This window comes from Barbus barbus (assembly GCF_936440315.1).
Source record: "Barbus barbus genome assembly, chromosome: 11".
NCBI classification, from domain to species: domain Eukaryota; kingdom Metazoa; phylum Chordata; class Actinopteri; order Cypriniformes; family Cyprinidae; genus Barbus; species Barbus barbus.
The window spans coordinates 28,081,707-28,103,460 of record NC_136739.1 but is presented as its reverse complement, the minus strand read 5'-3'; the positions used below and the strand labels follow the sequence as shown (position 1 = coordinate 28,103,460).

The window sequence follows — 21,754 nt, the reverse complement described above, 5'->3', positions numbered from 1 at the left end:
TCAGCTGTTATGGTGCTTTTGCATCTCATACAGATTTGTAAAAATTCTCAAATGTGTTTTTTTTTTTTTTGCAGGGAAAGAAACCCAATCGACAAAACAGACACTTGTGTGCAACATTTTGGCTTCATATAAGGACACTGGGCTCCTCAAAGCAAGAGATTTTTGGTATAAAATCTTAATGGAGATTTTTGCTAGACAACTGCGCACATCTGGCACAATTTAATCATGCAAATACATCATAAAGGAGACAGTTTAATAAAAATGCAATCATCATTGTACTATGGACCACAAAAAGGAAAAATGCTGAAGAATGGTCACTCTTTACTATATAATGAAAGTCAAAATCTGTTGAGTTCCAAAATGCTAAAACAAGCGCTGCAAAAGTGTGCAATATTCAATATATCATTTGACTTGTGCACAATAGTCAAGTTTTTCTGTAGTCGTATGATAGCTTTGTCATAGAAACAGAGTGAAACTCATTCAACTACAGTCTTTAGTCTTCTTAAATACATTATATTGTTCAATGCATGTGAACGCTGGACGGCAAGATTGTCAAGATTTTGAATTCAACTTTGATGTTCATCACACACATTTTTCAGAGGACTTGGAATTTGACATGAAAGTATGGACAACGCATATGGCCATTTGCATCCTTTTCAAAGCAGAAAATCATACAGGTTTGGAAGGACATGAGAGTGAATGAATGATAACAGATCCCAATCCCTAAAATGTGTTTTTTTTCAAGGAAGAAACCCAATTTCTTTGGCAAAAAAAAGAGACTTGTGTGCTAACATTCTGGCTTAATATGAGAACACTGGGCCCTTCAAAGCAAGAGATTTCTGCTATAAAATCTTCATGGAGATTGTTGCAAGACAACAGCGCACATCTGGCACAACTTAATCATGCAAATGCAGAATTAAAGAGACACTTCTCCCAAAAATGAAAATTGTCTTCTACTTTGCTTCATTTGATTCTAAACCTGTATAGTTTTCTTCAATGGAGCACAAAATAAAAACTGCTGAGGAATGGCCAGCCTTTTCTTTATAATAGATTTCAAAAGCTGTTGAAACACTATAAAAAAATAAAAATAAACTCTATATTCTGAATTTTCTTTAGTCATATGATAGCTTTGGCAGAGAAACCGTCTGAAACCTATTTTAATTGAATCTTGTTCCTAAAGACAGTTCAGTGCTGGTGAAAACTGGAATGCAAGGTTTTTTAAGATTTTAAATTCAATCTTTCATCATATAAAGTTTTCAGAGCATTTGGAATAGAACACATGAAAATATGGACTACATATATGGTGCTTTGCATCTTTTTTGAAGCAGAAAATCATAGAGTTTTTGGAATGACAAGTACATGATCAAAGAATTGAATTTTGGGGCTTAAGTATAATATAATTGATTAACTGAATTTGTCTTAGCAATAAAGTTTTGGGTGAACTTTAAACTTGACACTTTAAAGTTTAATGCGGTTGTTTTCAGCGAAGAACCTTGATTTTTTGACAAAAACAGACTAACAGTGTGCTAACGTTCTGGCTTTATACGAGAACACTGGACACTTCAAAGCAAGAGATTTCTGCTATAAAATCTCTCATGGAGATTTTTTGTAAGAAAACTGCTCACATCTGGAACAACTTAATCATGCAAATGAAGCACACACTAAACAGCAGCACACTTGCAAATTTCGGCATAAAAATGCCAGTCGTAACACAGGAGATAAATGCACATGGATTAGTTTCCACAAGCAGAATTTCAACAGACCATATCATTAAGTAAAAACTACATCATAAATATTGCATTAGACTCATGGAAATAAAAGAATGAAAAGCGAAAATCAAGAATAGACTGCGCGTCCAGCATATAGAGATTTGAAAATCTGGCACTGTGCTATACTGGGCTGACAGAGGTCCCCGAGAAACAGATTGCCTTGGCTTTCCTGCTGAGCACTGCATTCTGTCAAATAACTCGGCGCTTGGCTGAACTATCCTTCCTCGTCCTTGTTTTCTGCCCTTTTTCAGAAAATGAAGTGGTGTACTGAAGAGCAGAGCATGATGGGTCTCTATATGACGCCCATCCTCTTGAGGAGGACACCCACCTCGCGGCTGGCCTGCTGCTCTGAGACATTTGAGAGGCTTCTCTTTCACCTTCACTTCTTTAAACCTTCCTAGAAAGCCATTCATGCACCAATGGGAAGCAGCGATTACCTTTCCAGTGAAGTTCTTTTGAGGCGTATAATTTGTTGCGCCGATCTGAACAACTTCCTTTGCATCAGAGGGCCCCTGTTTGAAGCAGCTCAGATGTCAAATGCTTAAATTGCTGATCCCAAGGTGTTTTTGGTAATTTTCCAACATTTTAAAATCTATGGTTTCAATTCCATTGGATATAAACTGTTAAATCAAGGGGCATCTGCAAATAAATGAGGCTAGAGTGTTTCTCCAAGCCATACTGTCAATCTTAAGATCGATAACTATAGAGGATTATAGTCTATAGAGGATTATAGTTCTAAACTTTTTTTTTTCATTATTTCAAAAAGAAAATAGGTTTTCTCTGCAATTGTCTTTTTAAAAATACTGAATAGTGAAAAATACTGACAAAAACAAAAATATACTGACAATGAAAATTTTTCCATATTTAATTTTTCTAATAATTTTAAATAATGATTTGCTATAAATATATTTATGAATTAAGTATGAATATTGACAAATACTGAATTTTCCTTTTTTTTTTATTTGTCATTTTTCAAAAGGAAAAGATGCAACACTCTTGTATAGCATATTTATTTTGCACAAATTATTTGCTAGAATATTATACGTTTTGAAATGTTAGTTTCTTTGCCATTTTTTCTTACTAAAAAAAAACATGCAACAAGCATGCATGTGACATATTTAAAATAGTAATTTGCTAGAAATGCATTTATTTATTAAAAGTTAAATTTCTTTGCAGTTTTTCTTTTTGAAAATATAGAATACTGCACACATTTTTACTGATAAAGTCCATTTTTGCTAGTTCAACAAAGCCTTATCCCTATCTTTGCGTCAAACTCTTCCACAATTGCTATCCTTATTGTTGAGCCCTGAACTACTAAGCAACAATTTGGTTTAATACTTTTTGCATATACAAATTCAGACGGTTTGCCTTACTGTGGCCCCCAAAAGTATCCGGACAATTATTCGTTTCCAAAACAGGACATCTTGTTACTTGCGAATGAGCGAGCGACAGCAGACGCCTCGGGACTCATTCAGCACCGACTCTATGTTCAGAGAAATTGCCACAAGAGGACAACTACACAACATATCAAACAGAACAGAACAGCACGCTGGCTGGCTTTCTACAGCGACGTGTGGCAGACTTTCAAAATTGGCTGCATTGATCCAAAAAGGCGGAGTCGGGGGGGAAATAAATGTCTTTCCAACCATGCAGCCTCTAATCCATAGAGGGTAATGTTGTATTAATGTGCTCTACGCACTAACATTCAGACCTCCAACCAAAGTCACTGCAAAAAGGAGGAGGGGAAGACAGATCGACTGAGACAGAAATGATGATGTTCAGCTATAGTGACAGTGTCTTCCATTTCCAGTCTATGTAAGGCAGCAAGAGACACATTAAATCAACCTGTCTCTACATTTCCAGATCTCAGCCCTCTGGGACGCTCTCCTGTGGCTCTCTGAGAGAGATAAGATGAAACGCCAATGTAAAATCAGCTTAAAGGAATACTATTAGAGAGAGAACAGAACTATTCGAACAGGATTAGTTTGTCAAACAACGTCTGAGCTACAATGATTAACACTGGACGTCTGATTTCATGTACTGATTTGGATGGGATTGGGATCTGTAGTTATTATAATAGTCTAGATGTGAGGTTATGAAAAGGTTGTGCGCTCTGGATGCATGCAAATAACTGTGTATGTAATTAAAGGAAAGAACTATATTGGATCATATCTGATGCAGAACTTGAAAACCAAATTATTTTACCCAGAAGGTTGGTCTAAATCTACTGTATAACAAAGGTGCACCAGGCAGCTAGTTTATGATGCTTATAGTAAATAGGTTTATTAGAAATAAACAAACCAATTATCCTTTTAAACAACTTATGTATAGCATAACAATGAAAAACTGAAAAATGGCATATTACTAAATGAATAAAAAAAGGTAAATATATAAATAGAAATAATCTAAATATAAAGTAAATTAATTAACAACACTACTTAATAATAAATAAGTAAACATTTATTAAATTTTTTATTTTAATTTATAATAATTCTATCTTTGAATGAACTTCAGGATGTCAAATCCAGCATAATTTATATTTGTTAGTTGTTGTTTTTTTTACTATTAAATAAAAAAAAGAATTATTTACTCATTAAGTAATAAACATTTTACAATATATTTTAATATATAATAAGTAAAAACAGTATTTATCATATATTCTTAGTTTCTAATTATTATATCTTATAATATTACATTTATTATATAATTTATTTTATTTTATAAAATATTATTTTACCTATAAAATTGGCAAAACTTGGTCCACATCTTTAATGAAGATGCAACAGGTGACACAACAAGAAATCCATCTTTAGTTATGGTGCTCAAGGAAAAACTAAATAATTGAGAAACACTGTGCAAAATAATATATACAAAGCAATTAGAAACATTTGTATCTGGATGGGATTAGATTTCTCACAGAACCCCAGAGAGTTAGTTGAAAAACAGTGGGTAATTTTCACTCATTTTTACTGAAGTTGTGCTGGGAAACACAGAAGTGCTCGATTTGGATGGAATTAAAATCACAAAGTAAATCCATGCAACTCAAATTTAGCTAATCTCCTCAGGGAGAAGCAGTTACATCCGAATAAGGCTACTAAGAGAGCGAGTGATTTTCTGTTGTAAGTGATACACCTGACTGGGTCACGCTCAGATCGGCCCTGATCCTCTCTGCCCTCAAAACATCTGTATTCTGTTCCCCTAATTCAGTGAGCAAGACACGCTGATTAATACAGCTGGAGCCACACTGCTGCACTGGACCACAACTCTTAAAGGGATAGTTCACCCTAAAACTTATTCACCCTAAAATTATTTATTGTACAAAGGAGAAAAAGATTTTGGACAATTGTCTACCCTTTCTATATAAAAAAAAAAAAATTTATCCCCCCAAAAAAATCTACTGTTAATTTGTATTATTTTATAAAAAAAAAAAAAAATGATATTAGTAGGTATTTATTATGTATATATTTTGAAAACATTTACACGTTTATTCATTTATATCAGTGGTTCGCAACCTTTTTTGGGCCAGCGCCCCCTTCTCCATAAAACAGTCTAATTGTCTTCACTGAACATTACAGTTGGTTATTATTTTGTGTTTATAATGAGGACTGTTATTTTTACAGTACCATTAAAATGTATGGGATCATTATGATTTAAGAAATTAAGTTAATTTAAGGATCCATTGAACTGATCAAATAAGACAGTGAAGTACTTTTTTACAGCAAAATGTTTAAAAATAAGTGTAATAAGATTAATTTAAGCATGTTGGTGACTTTCATTACTACAGCTTCAATGATGTTGAGATCTGATATACCTTACCTCAAATTTAAAGAGACTTGATACAAAATATCCTGTTTGGGGCATTTTAAAAAAGTTTTAGAAAATACACTTTTTTTTAAAGAATATATTGAATTTCCTTTTTTTCTGACATAGTAGACATTGTAATTTTGGTGGGTAAATACCACATTTACACTTGAAAAGGGAAGAAATATAAAGCCTCTATTAATATATTTCATAAATTCTGTGACAATATTTCAAAGTTTGCTTACAACTAGTACAATTCCAGAAAAGTTGGGATGTTTTGTTAGTTCTCTTTAACTTTTATGTAATTGACAGAAGTACAAAGAAAATATTTCCAATGTTTTTGCTGACCAACATAAATGCATTTTATCAATATAAACAAATTTCGATTTTGATAGCTGCAACACACTCCAATTAAGTTGGGACAGAGGGAAAATAAAAATGAAAAGGCTATAGAATATCCAAATTAACATATTTTGAAACAGTTCACAGTAAGCAGGTGGACTGGTAATAGGTCAGGGTATCATGTTTGAGAATAAAAGGATCATCTCAGTCTTAGTCATGGCTCATCACTTTGTGCCAAACAAATCAAAAATCACATTTCTCAATGCAAAATCACAAAGAATGTAGGTCTTTCACAAACTACCATACTGTGAAAAGATTCAGGGAATCAAGATAAATCCCAGTCTGTGAAGGGCAAAGAAGGAAACCTCAGGTGAATATGCATGACCTTTGAGCCCTCAGATGGCATTGCATGAAAAACCATCATGCCGCAGTGTTAAATATAACCACATGGGCTCAGGAGTACTTCAGAAAACTGCTGTCACAGTATACACAAATATATTTTGTAAACAAAAACTTATTTTGGATGTGATTAGTCGTTTGACAGCACTAACTTGTTTATTGTTTATTTTTTAAATTTTCTTTAGGACTTTTTTTTTTATCCATAGAAGAAAAAAAAAAAAAAATCAACAAGATTTTTTAAAAATAAAAACAAATCCATCTATCTGAGCTCATATTTAAAGTGCAACCAAATTAGGCAAAATATTTCATATTGAAACAAACAAGCAAGAGCTGTGAATGTGTCGAACTTTCTATTCTACGAATAACAGGCGTTTAATTCAATGTAGAATATATGAAACATTCTTCACAGTTCTGTGGGAACAGATTCCATGAGAAACTGAATGACAAAAGCACCATTAGACCTGTAATGTCCTCATTCATTATTCAACGTCTAATCAAATTCCACCACTACGAGCTAGAATCGAATAGGTCTACCTATCTGAGTTTCTTAACTTCACACAAGCAGCTGAGAGACGGACAGCAGTAAATGAACAGCATGCGAGGTAAGATAATGCTGTTATTATGCAAGATGACACTTGTCACTCTAATTTCCCTGTCCGCCGCGTCACATATGATCTGTCTGGGTTTCACAGACTCATTATCTCTACTCTGATCAATATATGATGGAAGGGGTGAAGTAGACAGTGGTGGAAACTATCGCCCGCCGCACAGACGGAAAACATGACTGAGCCATATGGCCCACAGCTATGATGGAATCAGGCCATCGGGACACAAGAGATGAGTCCAACCCAAAAAACACAATCAGGATCATGTGCTGGACTTCAAACTACGGCTTTACTCCCATGACAAATCCCTCAAACTAATTCTAAGATAAAACCATAAAAACTAAACAATAAAGGATAGTCAATTAAGCAACAATTATCAACAGAGATTAAACCAATAATCCTTTTTAAACAAGCGTACCACAACGTAAACAAAGAAACAACGCAAAATAAATTAAGTAAACAACAGTAAAGTGAACGCAAAAGAAAAATGAATGTACATACATACACACACACACACACCTTTCTTTTTCTACTTATAAAATGAAAATGAATAATTAAATCTATCATCCATCTCTCTTTAATTACAAATAATATTATTTATTAACATTTATTTATTAATTATTTATTAACACACAAATAAATACTTATTAAAGTAATAATTAAGTAATTAAATAAATAGTATTTATTATTATATATAATTGAACGCAAATACACATTTAGTTATGTAATAAGGGAAATAAAATATATAAGTAAATAAGTCAGTAAGTAAACAGGTAAAGAATAAGTAATATAATTTAAATAAGTAAATAAATCTTTATATAAGTAAAAATGTGAATATGCCCATACATACAAGTAATTAAATATGTAAATATAAATAATTAAATAAATATTGTCAAGAAAACCATTTAATCTGTGGGCAAACTGTTTTGACACGGAGGTTTTATTTGTGCCAATGCTCATACTTAAATTCTTTCTCAACCAAACATTGGATGTGTTGCACAAAAGTGTCTGCATGTGGTTAAACTGCTTTGAAAACCCCACAACAAGCAGAACTAAGTTAGAGAAAATAAGAAAGAGGAGCACAGCTCATAAGTCTGCCGCATCTCCAGCATGCTGATGCTGAATCCCTACAGGCTGCAGGTGCAGAGAGGACACTGACACAAACAACTCCTGCTCTCATTACACCGACAGCATTAATCCATTCAACCTGTATTTATGTTTCCTCTAACATCTCACTGCGAACAGCCTGATGAAATCACTGCGGCAAAATGCATTGCTATTCAGCTTATATAGAGGCGTTACTGATTACAAACAAGCAAGCGTGAGCATTGACAATCTGATGCGATTCTGTACAGCAATGGCGTGAACGAAACAGCTGTTTATTTGCACGGCCGATTTAAAGGAGGAGAAGTTAATGTAAAGCTATTCGGAGATATCTAACTTCAAAAAAACTCTGCACGCATGAAAGTCTGAGACTAATGTGGAGGGTAAATAAACAAACAAAAACAACTGAAAGATTAATATTACTATTTGTAGTAGTTAATTACTAATAATAATAATAATAAACAAAGCAAAACAAAACATTAAAAACTGACTAATGTGGAGGGTAAACAAAACCATTTAAAAAACTAAAGATGATGATGACGATGATAACAACAACAACTATTATTATTATTATTATTGTTGTTGTTATTCTTTTGGTTTTAATGTTTTGTTTTAAGTTTGTTTCAACTTGCTTTGATTTTGTTTATTATTACTATTATTGCCATCCATAATAAAACATTTATTGTTCTTCTTATTTTTTACAATAATAATAATAATAATAATAATAATATTATTAACAAACAAACCAAAATAAAACTAAACCAAAAATGTTAAAACAAATAAAAAACTAAAATAAAAAATAAAACATTTACTGTTTTATTGCTGGTTTATTATTATTATTAAATTAATTGATTAATTAATTAATAATGCATTAATTTATAACATTTTATTATTATTGTCAAATTATTAAGTAAAATAAAAAGTTCCAAGATGAACTCAGACATACTCAGCACCCAAAGGAAATCATAAATAATGATGTTGTGCTAAATCCTGGAGCTATGGAAACCTTTTTAAAGCAACATAAAACACTTGATTTTTTCTAGTAGGTTCTGACAGAAGTCATTTATCTCAATTAAATTATTTCTTTATTGCTGAGTCTCAGTGCCTCTCTCAGATGCCCCATTTTTGCACATCCTCGTCACATACAGTTGTGCCAAATCACCTAAATTCAAGTCATCAACAAAAAAAAGCTGCCAATATATATCTGGCCTTTAGGGAAAGGGTGGCCTCAAGCAATTATTGCTGTATTAAGTACAAAAATGACCTTTAGAATCAAAAATAAAAAAAAAGTACCAGAAAAAAAGAAAGTAATTTTCTTTGATCCCACCTGACACAAAGAGAACAGGAAGAGAACGGCAGCGATAAATTAAGTTTTGGACAAATCACATTTTTGGGAAGTCAAAGTTCAGAAGCATAAATTATTAAGATATAACTTTATAAACGGGGCCTGAAATTAATGTTTTGCCAACCATTTTTGTCAATGGTATGTGTTACTGTGTCACCTTGACACTGAATTATTATTGAATTATTTTTCCAAGTTAAAATATAGTTTGAATTAAAGATTTGGAAGAGGAAGGGTTATGATTTACTTAATCCAGAACTGAACCCCAGCACCCTTTTGAGTGAACGTCTTCAGTCCCTCATGAGACACGGTCGGGATCTTTTCTCAGCTTAGTGGGAATTACTTCTGCAGACCTGTGGCTTTGATGTTTAATGCTATGTACAGTCTGCCCACCAGCCAGGAAAGAGCGGATTCACAGGCTGAGGGCATTGTGGGACAGAGGGCAGTCTAAACAGCTCTGAGTCATAACAGCCCTTCTCTAGCCCCATACCAGCACACACATGTGCCCCATAACCCTGTAAAGCATCAAAAACATGATGATTTCAGTTAGTGCACAGATGTGAAACCAGTGGTGAAACCAGCATGTTGCACCTGAGCTTCTTTCCTAAAAATAAATGGCAAAATCAAAGTTAGAATGACAACGACAGCTGCTCTGTAGCATTAACAGCGAGTACTTAAATGTTATGAAGCTACGAGAATACTTTTTTTATGCAAAGAAAAAGCGACAGCGTAGCGCCATTTTGGACAGTATCCGCTGGACGCGAACTGCGTACGCTGTTCTGTGTCAGCCGCGCCACACGGATACGGATTGTTTTCTTTGACGACAAGGGAAGGAGAGGAGAGAAGAGAAGAGGAATAGAAAAAGGAAAAGGAAAGGAATACACACTACTGTTCAAAATGTAAAATGTCTCTTTTCAGTAAAACTCTGGAACAATAATGCAATTTAAAAAAAATTGGTTTTCTATTTAAATATATTTTAAAATGTAATTTATTCCTGTGATCCAAAGCTAGATTTTCAGCATCACTCAAGCCTTCAGGGTCACATAATACTTCTGAAATAATTCTAAAACGCTGATTTGATGACTAGGATTCTTTGATGAATAGAAAGCTAAGGATTTATTTGAAACAAAAACCTTTACTTTCACTTCTGAACAATTTAGTGCATGCTTGCGGAATAAAAGTATTACTTTCTTTAAAAAAATAAATAAATACTTTACCCAAAATTTTGAACAATAAAAATGATATACACACATATACTGAACAAATTCCAAAAAATCATTAGAAAGTTATGCGACTGAATAATTCTAAACCGCAAGTCATTCATTATATTTAATAAAAGAGCCAGAGTGGCTGCCCCAGTGGATACAACTTCAACTTCATTGCTATTTTCTGCTAATTTCTCTAGAAGTGGCGATTTTCTGATTTACAGCTATATAGGGATCAGGATTTTTGCAGCCGATATCGAGTACCGATTTCTTGTCATGGTGATCGGCCGATACCGATGCCTATTCTGATGCTTCAAGCTTTATGTAATAAAGTTATATAAATAATCACAAAAATTATTCCTTAAACAGTGAACATTTTATTATTCCTTTAAAATGGTCTTTATGCATAACAGTATGTATATCAGGACACTTAATATAAGACAAAAATAAATGCAAACAAAACGTGTCTGATGCAACCCAAGGCAGAGATGGACACACGAGTTAGTGACTCAGACTCGAGTCACATTTTTATAGCCTTCAGACTTGACTTGACCTGAAATGACTCCAGACTTTACTCAACTCGAGGAAAAGGACTTGTGAATATTTTAAAAGCAACTCGAGTCTTTTATCTTTAAATACTTCTATAAGTGCATCCACACCCGGCATCCATCCGGACCGCAAGCCGTAACAGCAGCACCATTTTAAGTGAGCAGCGCATCAAAACAGCGGAGCGGATCACATAAGCGCTCAGTGTAATTTATGGTAAATATCTTTCAGCGCTATATCCTCGTATTTTAATAATCCGCGGGTAATAAAAAATGCATTCTGAATTTTTGCGGGTGGGTTGCGGGTGGATAAAATAAATCATAAATGATGCAATATTAACTACATTTTTTTAAAATACATTTATTTATTAGACAGACGATTTCTTTTGTGTTTGTGTGTGTTCGCCTGACCGTTGCAGTGACAGAAACTGTGACATTCCAGATAAAGTTTAAAAGGAGTAAAGCCTGCGCTCCGCAGATGTGTGCAGTGGTGTGCAGATCAGCTCTAAGGTCACTGTTAAAAATGAACCATCCATTCATCATATCATCATACAAAACATACACGACATATAGCTAATTTTTCATTGTTTCTCGAAACTTCATAGCATTTCCACACCGGCGATGACTTCAGCATATGTCCCCACGCGTCATATACGTCGTCACGCGTTGACGTCATCAAATTGCGATCGGTTCGTGAGATCGGCCAAATGTCTGAGTACCGAACGAGTCATAAAATGTGATTATCGACCGATATCGATCTCCAGTCGATCGATCGGAGCATCCCTACTGCCATATTATTTTTGTGATATTCTGATTTTGCACATAAATGAAATGTGCATGGAAACAGAGCTCTGGATCCCAATCAACCACTCTGCTCTAGCACAGATTCAGCTCCTCCGACACAACCGGATCAGATACCACCGCCGTTCACCACTGCCTCAGAAAACGATAGCGTTCATGTCGTCTAACACATCTGCACTGAATATTCCAGATAAGACCAACTCTAGAAGCTGAGTCCCCGGGTAAATATCTGCAATATCATTGACAGCATGCGACTTCTCAGCCAAATGGAAAAGAAAAAAAACGTTATTACAGCAACTGATTCAACAGCCCTCTTTCCCAAAATCCACACTTTTTTATATGAGATACATCTAAAGCTTTATTTAAGCTCTGTCATAGGCCTTAAATAACAAATGGAGGACTATCTGGCAAACTTCTGATTAAAATAGAGGCCCTCAGATGGTTAACATGACAGATAGGACATCTATTGAGATTTCCTTACACTACCCGGGCCACATGACAAAAAAAAAAAAAAAAAAAAAAAAAAAAGTCACACATCTACATAATTGGCACTATTGACGAGTCCGCAGAGGTGGAGCGTTATCAGGACAGATCCGAACCTCCAGGGCTTCAGCTCCGATTTCTGTTATGGGAGACAATAGGATGGCAGCTGCTCGTAGATTTCATTGCACTTATTTATATTGACAGCAAATTCAATAATGAACTCTCACTCCCACAGGACCCTGACTGAAGCCAGAGAACTACTGGATGTCACGCCCATAATGAAAATAAGGAAAAAAAATAAGGAAAGGAAAAAGACAATATAATTCCATCATCACCCCACTCATTTTTACAGCAGAATGTCAGCATGGCTGCAATTCAGACAATTAAATATAGAGTCACTTACGCTTCAGACAAATATTGGCCACCCAGTTTGTATATCCATCTACGCCAATGAAAACAGTTAGAAAAGAACAGATAATCAAGTTCAAAGCTTCTTGTGATCACTTGGCTCTGGTGCCGTACTGCTCACCCACTACTGTTACGCTGTATATTTGTCTATCAAATACATTCTTGAAGACAGTTTTTCAATATAGTTCAAAGATAGTTTTGATGTTTTTATTTATTTATTTAGTTCACTACATATTTACAATATTTTCATTTGTGCTATTTCTTAGATTTGGTCACTTTACTATTATACAAAATAGTGGAAAATAGTAAAATTTCACTGTAACTTCTATAAATAAAACTGGTAGGCCTACCTTTTGGATTCAATTATTTATGAAATATGTGTTTATTTGAAAAATATCAATGAATATTCGATTAAATAATTAAAAATGTATTTTATATATATATAAAATATACTGATTTCCAGAATATTAGTTAGTAAATAAATAAATAGCCATTTACTAACTAATATATAATTAGTCATATTATATTTACTTACCAATAAATGAACAGAGATATAGAGAAATTGATATCCAAAATATTTGTTAATAAATAGATAAATAAATAAATAGATATATATATATACACATTTTTTAATAACTGAAAGTGATTAGTAAAAAATTTTAATAAATAGTATATTATAAATTATTATATATTAGTAAAATGCAGTCAATGATTTCTTCTAAAATGGTTAACTTTAAGTTTCCATTGCTGTTGTTTCCTTTTTACAGAAAATAGCAATCACTCTTGAACTAAAATGAAACATCCTGTAAAAAAAGTATGTTTGCAGTTCAGAAATATTTTAACAGGACTGTGTTAAAAGGAACTCTGACGGTCTTATTTCAAGCCTGAGCACAGAGCGAATCAAAAACGTATTTAAAAAGTCCTGCTCAGATTGAGACCAGATGTAGACCTCAAACTGGAAGACCTGTAACCCCCCTTCTAGTCTCAACCTGTATGGCACAGCGAGGAGCCATTCCCCCATGAAAATGATCGATGAATGTTTTATTCCACATTGCCAGGTCTGACATATATAAAGTACTGGACCATTATAGAATTTAATGCTTCACTACCCACATATTTTTGAAATAAAAGAAAGATTTTAATATCACTGTGAAAAGATGTATTGCTGTTCTACATAAAGGACACAGGCACAAGGAGATTTATCACTCTTCGATTTGGTTAGCTGCTGCAGAAGTCCCAGATCTGCATTTGTAACGGCAAAATGCATGACGTTGCACAGCGGTTTTGCATCTCTTTATCAGCGGGGTCATCCATCAATAGTGAGGAGGAGCGGGAGGCTGACGAATGGGACGGCAGAAACAATATTGATGTCAGCGACTGGTAGGCACGGAGAGGATCTGTGGGTGACTACGCAGGCATCAATAAGAGCCAAGCAGTGAGTGCACACTTTTTCAGCAGTCAAGGTTCCCAAAGCATTTTTCCCATTCATTTTCTCTGTAGGCATTTCCAAAAAATCCCTTTGAACCAACTCTACCAACACAGAGATGAATCACATTAAAACCTGATTCCTAGCCAAAAAGTACTCGCAAATTTGAAAAAAGTGAACTTGTGTTGGACTGAACTGTGAAGCTCAGAGTGAATTATATAAATCAAATGAGGAATTACATAATGCAACTAACTGTATAACAGGGATGCATGGTATATTAGTACCATATCAATTATCAGCCATTTTTATTAGATTAGTAACAGTTATTATTAAATGTATCAGCTCATACTGGATTTGTATCATCATAAACTTGCATTTCGTTACTTGTTATTGGCAACTAATGTGGCTTATCCACCAATTTTGGACCTATTGAAAACTAGTAACACACAGTTAGACCAGGACTAAAATTATCCCATGGTGTAAATGCATCCCATAGTTTGCGTATAATTACAATTAGGGATGCACAATATAAAAATTTGTCAATTTCATATTTTTATATATACACACACACACACACACACACACACACACACACACACACACACACACACACACACACACACACACACACACACACACATACATATATATATATATATATATATATACACACACACATATATACACACACACACACACACATATACATATATATATATATATATATATATATATATATACACATATATATACACACATATATATATACACACGCACACATAATAAAATAAAAATAAATAAATAAAAAAGTTAGAATCGGCAATATATATTCATTTTGCAAGGAGATTAATTTTAACAGTGTTAATTTACTAATATATAAAATGACTGATGGATTTGTTGAAATTTTCAGATTTATAAATAAGATTTATAATTTAGAAAAACAAAACAAAAAAACATTGTCTTCCATTTACAGTTTAACAATAAAATAACTAATTTCTGGTCAATACTTGCAAAATATATTTAAAGTGAGCTGTAAAACATATACAAATCTTTACGCTGTTTGAGAGTGTAGAGGGGCTGACGTATTTTCTGAAGAAAATGGATAGGACATGAAAATCCTCAACCACACTGTTCTATAGTGGTCGGGCTGTTGTGGCTCGGATACAGGTATCGGAATCATTGGGAGTCTGTGCAGAACTTCCTCCAAAAGCTCTTTTTGGAAAGCAGGGCATAGATTTATAATAAGGTCTACAGGGAGCGACTATATTCATCTCTGATCAATATGCAGTCACAGCACAGCTAACTAAGTTGGACAAAGCTCAGACTTGAGCAAAAAAAGTTAGCTTTTTTGGATGTGGAACAGGATCAGGCCACAGCATGAGGCAGATCTAAATCCATGCTCCAAGGAGATGCTAGACATTTATACATCAGCATGGGACAGTTATTTTGAAAGGTCACTGCAGATCCCTTACAATCCAAGACAGCTTCTCCAACGTCTGAGCCAAAGCCTTATTTACAGTAATGGCTGACAGAAATAAAGATGTTCCACATAAGTAATAAAAATTAGAGATGCAAAAATAAAAACAAAATGATTAGAATGTACAGAATAAAAGATGGACAATAATTTAGCAATTATATTATTAATTTTAACAGTGTTTGCGTTATTAAATATTAACTTTGAGTGTTAGATGATGCCAAACATAATTGAAAATGTAAAATGATGGGAAGTTAACTAAATTAAATATATTAGCCATTACCAAACTTATATTTCAGTATATACATAAATCATTTTATTTAAACAAAATAAAATTATTTGTGTATATTAAAACACACACACACACACATAGTATTGGCCAATACCCAATATGGTACCAATATATTGTGCGATATATAAACACAAGATTATTCAATAAACAAGCTATTTTTGGAGGAATAAATACATTGTGATAAATACTGTTGCTGTGATATAAAATTACTCATACCATGATATACACTATTTTAGTTACACCACCCACCTCTGTGTGGGACGGTGAGAATGAGACCGAAGAAGAGAGCGATTAGACGCTTTCATTAATTTTAGCGGTGGAGAGTGAATGCCCTTGATTAGAGATCTGAGCTCGTCTGCAAAGCGTCTCTCTGGCATCACCTGCAGAGCGGCAGCGAGCAGGTGCTCATCTGCTCTCTCCACCCCGCTGCTCCCACGAGCCCGCGCCGCAGGTCGTTTTGCAAGACAGTTAATTCCTCAAAGCAAATGAAAGAAACCTCGAAGGGCTCCGAATCACAGAATGCTCCAGACCCCAGGCACCCATGTCTTTAGATGGCTTACTTCTAAAAACAAGAGGCGATTTTCACCAGGGACGTGCAAAGCCCCAAGGTTTTGTTAAGCTTCCGCAACAAGCGCTGAGAGTGTAGAAACAGCTCTCAAATAATGCCAGCTTTGAAAAGCCATTCCCATCAGCCTGAATGAACACGCTGAACTCCCTCAAATCTGACAGGCTTCGTGGTGAGATGCAGAGTGGATCATAATAAAATCAGCTCTGGTTTTGACTTTGACAGAAGGAACGACAAGACCCTGCTCTATTAATCGCCTTAAAATAGCACAGAAATGATGTAAGACCCGAGAGGACACAGTAAATGCTAAACTGCTTTTAAGCGCGCTGCTAATGAAAGTGTATTATGATTTATTTATTTGAATAATCCGGTATTGATTCTTAACTTCCCAAGATTGATCTGTTAATCCAAGCCTTTTAGTGCATATGAAAATATTTGCTAAATATTGGTGGCATGTGTCCCATTTCGTCCAGTATTACAAAATTACACCCACTATAAATATCATGACCATTCGTGCATCTCATTAAAAATAAATTGTGTCCTAGCGGGCAACTTTTTTCAGGCAGCTTTTTAATATGCTACTTACTACAAAACTGAAAGTATGCCGTCGTCTGAGTCATTATATTAGCTTTGTGCAATAACCTGTAACAGCCAAAGATTTATGCAAATGTGAGGGTGCATGAGCAGTGAGCGATCAAGTGATTAAATATAACACAAACCGAAACAAGCCATTTTTTTCAAACTGAAATAAGTAGTAAATCAGTGCCATTATTCAGCCTTAAAGTGTACACGGTCTAAATGGTTACAAAGCTTGACGCACGTCATCAGAGTTGAAAAGAGAGAGGTAAATGAATCCAGGCCTGTGTAATTTTATCTCTGAGACTGCCGTATGTCTCTACTGGCAAGTCATGGAAACCTATCACAAAGGCTATATTCATATCTCCTTTGTTAAATAAATTAATGAAACTCTTAAATTCTTAAAAAGCTGGGTCATATTACCAAGAGAAATATATGCCATTTTCCATTGGTCCTCCATAGTTTGAATCAGAGAACCTACCGGGTGATGCATTTTAAAGGGGTCATATGATGCGAGTTTAAGTTTCTTTCTCTTTAGAGTGTTACAAGCTGTTCGTGCATAGATAAGATCCCTGAAGTTGCAAAGACTAAAGTCTCAAACCCAAAGAGATATTCTTTATAAAGGTTAAGACTCGTCCACGCCCTTCTTAAACGGCTCATTCAAACACGCCCCCACATGTCTACGTCACTGTGTGGGAAGATTTGCATAACACCACCCAAAAGTATAGGCAAAGAAAGAGGGCATTATTTTTATTCTCGCTGTAGTATTGTTGCTGCCGCCGGCGCCATGTCCTGGAGACTCTGTGTTTCGTTGTGAAAGCGAAACTACTTTGGTTGGGTTTCCAAAAGAGGACACAACTAGAAATCAGTGGTTAAGTTGTATTTACAACACTGTTCCAGAACAGTTCAACCCAAATATACTGTTTCCTGAACCTGGGAGAGTAGCCCACAATGCTAGCTGTGCACAAAGGCTGTTTCTATAAAGTGGGGCAATTCCAACTTAGCAAGGACAGTCTGATGCTTCTGACTCACAGCCTGTAAGTATGTTTTCATATTTAAAGAATTTGCCACTGACTATTCAAACGTGAGTTTTGAGCAGTGTAGAGTAGTGCTTGTTGTTTGTCCTTTCTCCGATCACAAATGCAGACATGGTAATGTTTACGCGGCGTGATGCAACGCAATGCGTAAAAAGACAGTATAAGCCAGGGCTGTCCAAACTCGGTCCTGGAGGGCCGGTGTCCTGCAGAGTTTAGCTCCAACCCTAATCAAACACACCTGAAGCAGCTAATCAAGCTCTTACTAGGCATACTAGAAACTTCCATGCAGGTGTGTTGAGGCAAGTTGGAGCTAAACTCTGCAGGACACCGGCCCTCCAGGACAGAGTTTGAACAGCCCTGGTATAAGCCATTATGATCAGTAGTTATGTCCCCACTGGATGCAACAAATGCCTCGTTTATAATGGGTTTTGTTGTTTTAGTCTCGTTGCACCGGGACACGGCATCAAAATACGGTAAGGGGTGTAACATTTCCGTCACATGCTTGAGGTATTCGGCCAATCACAAGGCATTGGATAGCTGGCCAATCAGAGCACACCTCGCTGCTCAGAATGATGAGCTTTGTAAAAATCGTCGCGATTCAGAAAGGTGGAGCATAGAGCAGCAACAATAAATGTACAGTTGTAAAAGTTACAAAAACCAATATATACTGTTCTTTTGAACTTTCATTAATCGAAGAATCCAGAAAAAAGGGATGTCCACAAAAAATATTATGGCAGCACAACTGTTTAACATTTCAAAAATTGTTTCTTGAGCAGGAAATCAGCTTATTAGAATGATTTCTGAAGTATCATGTGGCACTAAAGACTGCAGTAATGATGCTGAAAATTCACCTTTGCCATCAGAAATAAATTACATTTAATAAAATGGTCACAGAGTCACGTGTCGTGCTCATGAACCTAGTCACACTTGAGTAGAGCTAAATTATTCTACATGACCTTATTCTACATCCATAATCCTACCCAAAAACTAAACTTAACAACTACCTTACTAACTATTAATAAGCAGCCAATTAGGAATTTATTGAGGGAAAAGTCATAGTTAATACTGAATAAGTGTTCCCTATTCTAAAGTGTTATCGTTAGTTGTTAAGTTTAGGTATTGGGTAGGATTAGGGATGTAGAATATGGTCATACAGAATATGTGCTTTATAAGCAGTAATAAACAGCCAATATGTTCATAATAAGCACGCTAATAAGCAACTAGTTAATAGTGAGAATTGGTCCCTATATTAAATAAAAAAATAAACAAGAAAACCCTTATTGAAATTTTTTTGTAATGATATTTGACTTCTGCAAACAACTGAACCATATTGTCAATGAGTCATGAATTACATTAATCAGAACAGATATTCTGAACCGATTCACAGAAATTTACTAACACATTTTTGTTAGTAAACATCTAAAACATCTGCCTTAACAGTCTCACAGTTGTGAGCCACTAAGAAAGGACAGATCATGAAAATGGAGAGAAACACACTGCATTAAAATCAGCGCAATAGTCACAACTCGATGTATCGCTACATAACTAGTGCCTACAGTTCTTATAAAGGCCTCAGAGAAACCCTACACATCAGCAACAGGCACAAAGCAACAGTTTGTTTTGCACAAGATTTAATTTGCTGCATCTTACCATCAATCTTCTACCTTTCTTTCTTTTCACGGCATGAACAGCCTCTGTGTTTGAGTGCATCACTGCAGATTCTCTTACCTGCTATTATAAAGCAGCGGATGTTGCTCCAATCTCTTACCGCCTTGAACAAGATCTTCCTGCTGCGAGTCTCCACTCCTCCTGAAACACAAAGAGGAATAAAACATCAGGCCAGAGCTAAAGTGGTTCTCTCTACCGATCCTGATCCTAAGAGCAAATCTTAACCGAGAGGACTCTGTGAGAGAAATGAGCACCATAAATGGAGAAGTTCCCCCAAACCCAGCTGTCACACGTTTTATACTTCATTTACACTTAATCACGGTTTAAACACCTCCTCTCTGCTTCCACATACAACAGGGGAAGTTTCAGTTTCCTTCACAAATAAAGATATTTATTACATTAGAGACACACAATTTATGTTTTTGAAAGCTTTTAATAATCAAAGCTGCATGTAATTGATTAAAAGTGCAGCAAAAACAGTAATATTGTGAAATGTTACAATTTAAAATAACTATTTTCTATTTGAATCTCTCTTTTCAAATGTCATTTATTCCTGTAATGTAAAGCTGAATTTTCAGTATAGTTACTCCAGTCTTCAGTGTCACATGATCCTTCAGAAATTATTCTAATACGCTGATTTTATGTTCAAGAAACGTTTCTAATTATTATCAATGTTGAAAACTTTGTTGGAGACTTTGATAAACTACCATTCTAAAGTAAGGAAAATAAGATTTAAAATAATAATAATAATAAAATAATAACAAAAATAAGTGGCTGATGAAGTGGTTTCTAGATTATATTATAACATTAATCTTTGAAAGTCAACTTGAAATACCATCTAACACGAGACTTTTTTTTTTTTTAATCAAGCAACAGAAATGGCGGGTGGCATCTTTCAAGTGGCACTAACTAGGGCATGTTTTGAACATTTTATCTCACTGATGTCATTGCAGAAGCATCAAGGTTGAGTTCTTCCTGGCAGTGGACTTGTTGGCACGAGATAGCGTTTTACAAAGCAGACTGCAATCTTTAAAGGCCTCAGACTGTAGTTCATAGTGAAAATTGGTTCAACCCCATCATCTGTGGCATAAAGAAAGGCTGTCAAAAGAGTGACTGCCCCTCTTTGTTATCATAAACACAGCCCTGAGAGCGAAGGAAAGAAAACTCAAAAGGTTTCAAAATAGATGACATCACTGCCGCCCTGAAATGGAGGTCTAAAAATAGGAAGCGTATCCCACCAAAGGAGAGTGACAACATATTTCAATTAGGCGGCTCAGGAAAGAAAGACAGGTGTATGGAGACTGTAAATATACCTCCTTTTACAAACATAACTTGCCTCTGATATATTTTATTACCAGCTCTTTTTCTCTGGCGAATGTGTTTTCTCAACATAAGATCTATTCAATGACCAGTTGTGTGGCATATATAAAAATTATAATCAAACCAAAAATTATTCCGACACCAGATATATTTTTTTATTAGTGTGCAGAACACTATGGTTCATTGAGGATAGCAAAATAAAGTAAACGGTGACATATTATAGCCAAAAATTCTTCAGACACTTTGACCTGACCATGTTTTGCTTAAGATTTTTTCTTTAATTACTTTTTTACACTACAGACTGATGTAAATTGGTATTATCTAACTGTGTACTTAAATTAATAGCTGAATAATGTTTGGTTGAGTGTAATCCATTACATACATTTCGATCAAAGTTATCTGACATTATCAAGATGATTTTTTTCTTTAACCTTTCTTTAACCTTTCCTTAACCAGTTTAACCTTGAGTTCTTGTCATATTTTATTACCATTTTGTAAACTATAGTGAATAAACTGTGATAATGTGATAAATGTTATACATACATACATACATATACTAGTTTTTAACTTTATCCAAAAGTAATATTTCATA

General features: G+C 34.8%; 1 protein-coding gene across 1 annotated transcript in view; it reads right to left on the bottom strand.

Moving 5' to 3' along the window:
- Positions 1 to 21,754, bottom strand: part of LOC306876848 (double-stranded RNA-specific editase 1-like) — a 173,236-nt gene that overhangs the window by 91,695 nt on the left and 59,787 nt on the right. The window contains exon 2 of the mRNA XM_079428278.1: positions 19,903 to 19,983. The gene's annotated coding sequence lies outside the window, so the exon portion shown is untranslated. The remainder of the gene's footprint in view (positions 1 to 19,902; positions 19,984 to 21,754) is intronic.